This window comes from Pelodiscus sinensis, chromosome 1, assembly GCF_052426305.1.
Source record: "Pelodiscus sinensis isolate ZL-2025 chromosome 1, ASM5242630v1, whole genome shotgun sequence".
Lineage (NCBI taxonomy): Eukaryota > Metazoa > Chordata > Testudines > Trionychidae > Pelodiscus > Pelodiscus sinensis.
The window spans coordinates 160,350,397-160,357,544 of NC_143052.1; positions in this window are offsets into that span (position 1 = coordinate 160,350,397).

The following is a 7,148-nucleotide window of genomic DNA, read 5'->3' on the forward strand; positions in this document are numbered from 1 at the left end:
TTAAGCTGGACTCTCAAAATTAGCGGACACCTGACAACTTATGGCCTTAGTCTCTCTGAGCTCCAGTTTTCCATAGTTAAATGGGAATAGTAATACTGCTTGTGCTCACTGGAGTGTTGTACAAATTAATTAATGTATGTGAAGCCCTCAGCAACCCAGGAGGAAATAATTTTATATTTTGGATGGTGTTTACTAAACAAGACCTCAGGACACGTACTGAATGAGAAAAGAAAAAGAGAAATATTGAATAACTAATCAAGACTCTGAATGAGGCATGTGATCATGTAACTAAAGACCATCATACAGCATAAGCACTGGGAGGCTGAATTAAGGCTGCTCAGATTGTCTTAAAGCATTTCCAAACTTTTAAGTGCTTGACTTTGTACCATTAACATTTGTTTGACTTTTTTTGAAGTAGTTTTGTATTATGAGTGAGCACTAACCTAGAAAAATAGAGTATGCTCTTGTCATTCTAGTATCATCAACAGAAGATCAGCCATCCAGCACAGTATAGCCGGTAGTTAATTTTGGCTGTTTTGAATTCATGCTATATTTCACAGGAATGACAGGAGCACTCAATTACAAAGGAATTCTTCTACAACCCATGTGAAAGAATGAGGGCTGCATTCTGCAATTATGCACAGAGCTCTTGTATGCCAGAAGTCACCTGTTTAATTATGCGTAACCAAAGCTTCCAACCTGAGTAACCTTAGGATTCATGAAGTCAGCAAACATCAGGTTATGCATGGTTGACAGTCCTGTGCCCAGAGAATGTGCTTCTTTAGACTACAAAATAAGGTAGTGCTTTTGAGGAAAACAAATGAGAAAAAGAGAAGAAAGAAAAATGATTTAAAATTAAAGCTATTTTCAAAGAGAACCTAAGCAGTATGATGGTTTTGGATAAAGCAGTTCTGTAGAATTCTGGGATTACCTGTAAATTAGTATATATAACCCACATCCATGTATAACATGCACTCATGTATTACCCATGTTTTTTCTTTCATGTGTAAAAAAAATCTTAGATTACTCTCGGATGTACATAATCCACAGGTAACGAACCGCAGCTGAGGCCACTGAGCAATAAGTATTACCCTATTACCAGTATATAAACCCTATGAACCACACTGTTTTAAAACCTCTTCAGTTTATAACAAAATATTTGTAAGGATGCCTAAGTGCAAATCATATACTTCCGATTTTAAATTATCTGTTCTGATATATGCAAAAGAAAATAGCAATAGAGCAGCGGGGAGAAAATTTTCCATCAACGAAAAGTCTGTTCAGGAGTGGAGAAAAGAAGAAGCGGAGATTGAGAAATTAAATCCTTGGAAAAGAGCGCGCTGAGGAAAGAAAGCCAAGTGGCCAAAACTAGAAGAAAACCTGGTGAAGTGGGTTCTTGAACAGAGAGATAGCCAACATGCAGTGTCAACGGTAGCCATAAAGCTCAAGGCTCGACTTATTGCTGTGGAGATGAAAATTGATGATTTTAAAGGGAGCTCAGTTAACTGGGTTTAAAAATTTATGAAAAGAAACAACCTTTCAGTTCGAGCACAGACATCTGTTGGGCAACGGCTTCCTGATGAATGATTTTAAATATTTTGTCCGTAAAGAAATTAACCAGCTGGACTTGAAATCAAATAACGTCATTAACATGGACGAGGTACCCATGTCCTTCGATATACCCGCAACTCGGTCTGTTGCAGCAACTGGAGTGAAGACAGTTGGTGTAGCAACCACAGGTCATGAACGCACCTGTTTTACAGTTGTCTTGGCATGCACGGCAGGTGGTGAGAAATTAAAACCAATGGTAATTTTTAAGAGGGTGATGATGCCTCGAGAAAAACTACCAGCCGACATTTCTGTGGTCTGTAACAAAAAGGGCTAGATGAACACAGGTGAAGAAGATGTGGACAGATAGCTGCTTTCATGCATGAAAAGGAGGTTTTCTTAATTCAAAATCTCTGCTACTTTTACATGCCTTGGTCACCCCTAAAGAAACTTCGGTTCAAAAACATATCAAGGCCGTGGGAGCACATATTGCCGTAATTCCAGGTGGATTGACCTGCAAGTTGCAACCACTTGATGTGGCTGTCAACCACCCATTCACATGCTTCATCTGTGAGGAATGGGACAATTAGATGACAAACGGGGAGCACACCTCCACTCTGGCAAGTCGACAGCACCGTGCAACTTACGTGGAAGTTTGCAAATGGGCATTGGCAGCTTGGGAAAGAATAACACTGGTTACTATTCGCAATGGATTCCATAAATGTGAAATTCTTCTGCACATTGACTTGTTTAGCTCTGAATGCGACTACGACAGCGATTCTGACGCAGCATCACAGACCTCAATCGTCACCAAAGCACGCCTAGCCAAGGTTATGGATGTTTTTCAAGACAGCGAGTATGATGAAAGTTTTGACAGTTTTGAAAACTTAGACACTGAAGAAGATGCTGCTAGTTATGACTCAAGTGATGTAGAACATACGTATTCAGCATGCAGCATGTACTATTTATTTCATGACAATACATAGATGGATTTTTTTTTAAACCTTAATTTTTTAAAACTGTATTACAATTTATTTATTTTTTTAGGAGCTTCACAGTAAGTAATGTTTTAACTGTTAATGTATTTTAATGTATTTTAGTATACACAACAACACTGCTGCTGTTATTAAATTGATATTAAATCGAAGATGCTGCTTTTATCACGTTGGTCTTATCTTCTTTTGAGTAAAAATCAGCTTGTATAAGCCGCGGATATGTATACCCGGTGGGGGGGCGGGCGGAGTTGTAAAAACATGTATAACCCGCAGGTTATATTCTCTAATTCACGGTATACGCTCACAGAGCTTACTATCCATCTCTGTTGCTCATCCATGGGATATGGGATGAGAAAAATGTTTTTTATGGCAGAGAGATATTTCCTGTGGGATGAAAATAGGCAATATCCTCTTAATCCTTTATGGAAAATCATTAACTATTTAGTGTCTTCAGATATAAATAAAATGTTATTTAATATGATGCAGAAGCATAGAATTCCAAAAGACAAAATGTGTTTGGTCCTAGTACTGTATTGTTTTAGAACCTTTTCTGTCCAGTCAAAGTTTTGGAATTCCTACAGCATGGGATTTCCACTCTCTCTCTTGGAAGTGTATTTAACAGATTTTGGCAGAAAAGTCTCTCCCAATATTCAATCTACATTTTCCCTTAATTCATTTGATTTCAGTAGTAATTCTGCACGCAAAATAGCTTATGACATCAGGCCTTATGTCTAGGTTTGGAAGGATTCAATTTTTTTTGTTAGTAAACATTGGTAAACACTGATTTCACTGTACTCATACAGACTGCTGAAAAATATTTCCATCAGTAGTCATCAAAACGTACAGATTGGCAAAGAAAGAAAAATGCCACTTGGGTTTGTGTTACATTTTGATTTAAGGACATTTATTTTGTATATTTTGATATATGAGGTTGATATTGGTGTTATAATTGTTATGAAGTTTTAACTTTATAAATCTCAATGTCTGCCATTAAATAATTATCTGATTCCCTCATAATTTCCTGTAACTGTAATAATTAAATTTAAACACATGTTGATCAATACAAATGCTTAAAAATTATAATTGTGTGTAATTGTTGCAATTTAAATTGGTAAAAATTGAAAAAGGGTTAAAAATAAGCAGTGATATTAACTGTCAAAATCATGCAAATTGAATTCTGCCAAGTATATTTATGTCTTTCATTACTCCTAGTTATGCCCCTTCTATAATTTCTCTTTTTTGCTAGTATTTACTTCCTTCATTTGCTTGTGGAAGTTATTGTAGTCTCCCTAAATCATCAGTTAATCAAGTCTCATATTGTATATTGTTCTTTTAATCTTATGAATCAGTTCTCCTACTCCCACTAAACTATTTGCTATGATTCACTGAACTTCCTCCAATTGGTCAGTATGTTTATACTATTTATAAGTTGATGAACAAGATTCATTGAAATAGAATCAACCTGGCTTTTGTAAAGCAAAAAATCATGCTTCACCAAATCTATTAGGGTATGTCTACACTACAAAGTTAGTTCGAACTAATGGGCGTTAGTTCGAACTAACTTTCATAGGTGCTACACTAGCGCTCCGTTAGTACGAATTTAATTCGAACTAACGGAGCGCTTAGTTCGAACTAGGTAATCCTCATTCCACGAGGATTAAGCCTAGTTCGAACTAGCTAGTTCGAATTAAGGGGTGTGTAGCCCCTTAATTCGAACTAGTGGGAGGCTAGCCCTCCCCAGGTTTCCCTGGTGGCCACTCTGGCCAACACCAGGGAAACTCTTCTGCCCCCCTCCCGGCCCCGGACCCCTTAAAGGGGCACGGGCTGGCTACGATGCCCGTGCCAGGTGCAAGCCTGCCAGCACCCAGCCAGCAGACCCTGCACATTGCCCGGCTCGAGCCAGCCACCCGATGCCCCCCAGCCCTCCCCCTCTTCCCGGGACCAGGCTGGCAGCTCCCGGGAGCTTGCCCGGGACTGCAAGAGGTGGGCACCCACCTGGGCTAGTGCGGACATCGTGGACCTCGTCCACGATCTCCGCACTAGGCACAGGAAAGTGGCCGTCTAGGGCAGGAGAGCTGCCAGCCTGGCCACCCAGGAGCAGGTGTGCATGAAAATCAAGGTGGTCCACTGAGACCCCCGACCCTGAGCCCTGAGCTTACAATGGCCGTCCTGGGTCAGACCAAAGGTCCATCTAGCCCAGTAGCCTGTCTGCCGACAGCGGCCAACCCTAGGGTCCCTGGAGGGGATGGACCGAAGACAGTGACCAAGCCATTTGTCTCGTGCCATCCCTCTCCAGCCTTCCACAAACCTTGGGCAGGGACACCACTCCTACCCCCTGGCTAATACCACTCCATGGACCCAACCTTCATGACTTGATTTCACTTCTCTTTAAACTCTGTTCTAGTTGTAGCCTTCACAGCCTCCTGCAGCAAGGAGTTCCACAGGTTGACTCTTTGCTTTGTGAAGAACAACTTTCTGTTACTACTTTGAAGCCTGCTACCCATTCCTTTCCTTTGGTGTCCTCTAGTCCTTCTTTATGGAAACTAATGAAGAACTTTTCTGTATGCACCCTCTCCACCCAACTCCTGCTTTTAGAGACCTCTATCCTGTCCCCCCTCCGTCTCCTCTTTTCTAAGATGAAAAGTCCTAGTCTCTTTAGCCTCTCTTCATATGGGACCTGTTCCCAACCCCTGATCATTTTAGTTGCCCTCCCCTCTCCCACCCTCTCTCTTCCCCTCTCCCACCTCCTTTTCCCAGTCTCCCCCAGTTTTGTTCAATAAAGACAGATTCCATTTTGGAACACAATTGTCCTTTATTTTGTACATCAAGAAGAGGGGCTAGGGAAGGGTAAGTGGAAGGAGGTGAGGGAGGAATGGGATACGAGCCCCCGATGGGGAGGACTGGGCTGGCTCTGCGGGCTTTTGGGGTGGAAGCTCTCCTGCAGCCCCCCAATTGCCCCCTCTCCCCAGATGGTAGCCTGCGGCAAGTGCAGCCGGTCTGATGGCCGAGTGCTGTGATGTGCCCAGTGTGGGTAGTCCGGGCAATCCAAGCCAGAACTGCTTTGCAAGCGGGGCACCCGTGAGAACTGTGTGTCCGGGGTGGGGGTCGGGACCCTTTAAGCACAGCCCTCGGCTAGCCTGAGACAGCATCTCCACGGTCTAAGTCCTCCTCTGATGCCCTGCCGGCACTACTTCCGGCCATCCTTAACCTCTGTTCAGGGTCCACTCTGTGTGGACATGCTAGTTCAAATTAGCAAAACGCTAATTCGAACTAGTTTTTAGATCTAGCTGCGCTAATTCGAATGAGCTTAGTTCGAATTAACTAATTCGAACTAAGTTAGTTCGAATTAGCGCTGTAGTGTAGACATACCCTTAGATATCTCTGACAACAACAAGCATGTGGACGAGGGTGGTCTGTTGATATAGTGTACTTGGACTTTCAGAAAATCTTTAACAAAGTACCACCAAAAAGGCTCTTCAGCAAAGTAAGCAGTCATGGAATAAGAGGAAAGGTCCTCTCATTGGCTATGTCTAGACTGTAAGCCTCTTTCGAAAAAGAGAGTCTAGACTGCAAGCAGTACTTTCGAAAAAGCAAGCCGCTTTTTCGAAAGAAAGCAGCGAGTGAGTCTGGATGCTCTCTTTCTAAAAAGCCCTGTTGGCATTCAAGAATGCCTTTTTTCGAAAGAGCACTTTTGAAAAAAGGCGTTCTTCCTCGTGAAATGAGGTTTACTGCCATCGAAAGAAAAGCCGCATTCTTTTGATTTAATTTCGAAAGAACGCGGCTGCAGTCTAGACGCAGGTGAAGTTTTTTCGAAAAAAGGCTACTTTTTTTGAAAAAACCCCTGAGTCTGGACACAGCCATAGAGCTGTAACTGGTTAAATGCTAGGAAAGGGTAGGAATAAATAGTCAATTTTGACAGCAGAGAGAGATAAATAGCAGGGTCCCCTAAATATCTGTACCGGGATCTGTGTTGCTCAACATCTTCATAAATGATCTGGAAAAAAGGGGTAAATAGTGAGATGGCAAAGTCTGAAGATGCTATAAAATTATTCAAGGTAGCTGAGTCCAAAGATGGCCGTGAAGAGTTACAAAGGGATCTCACAAAACTGGATGAGTAGCAAAAAATAGCAGATGAAATTCACTGTTAATAAATACAAAGTAATGCAAATTGGAAAATCTAATCCTGAATATACATACAAAATTGTGTGATCTACAGTAGCTGTTATACTAAAAAAAAAAAAAAATCTCATAGTCATTGTGGATAGTTTTCTGAGAACATTGTGCAGCGACAGTAAAAAAAACAAAAACAAAAACAAAATTAACGAAGTTAAGAGCCATTAGGAAAGGGATAGATAATAAAACAGAAAATATACTAATTATCCTGTGATGCATAGCCAGAAAGAGTTAAGCATTTTGCAAGCTGATGCAGAATCAACCATTAGAGGGATATGAGAACAGTAAGTAAATGATAATTAAGGCCATTTCATGATAGACGAGCTAGAACATTCAAATATAAACTTGTATTATCAGAGAATTAGAGGTGATATTGATTGCATGTGTTTACTTATATCTTGTTAGGTGTTAGCCATGTAAACAGACAGTTCC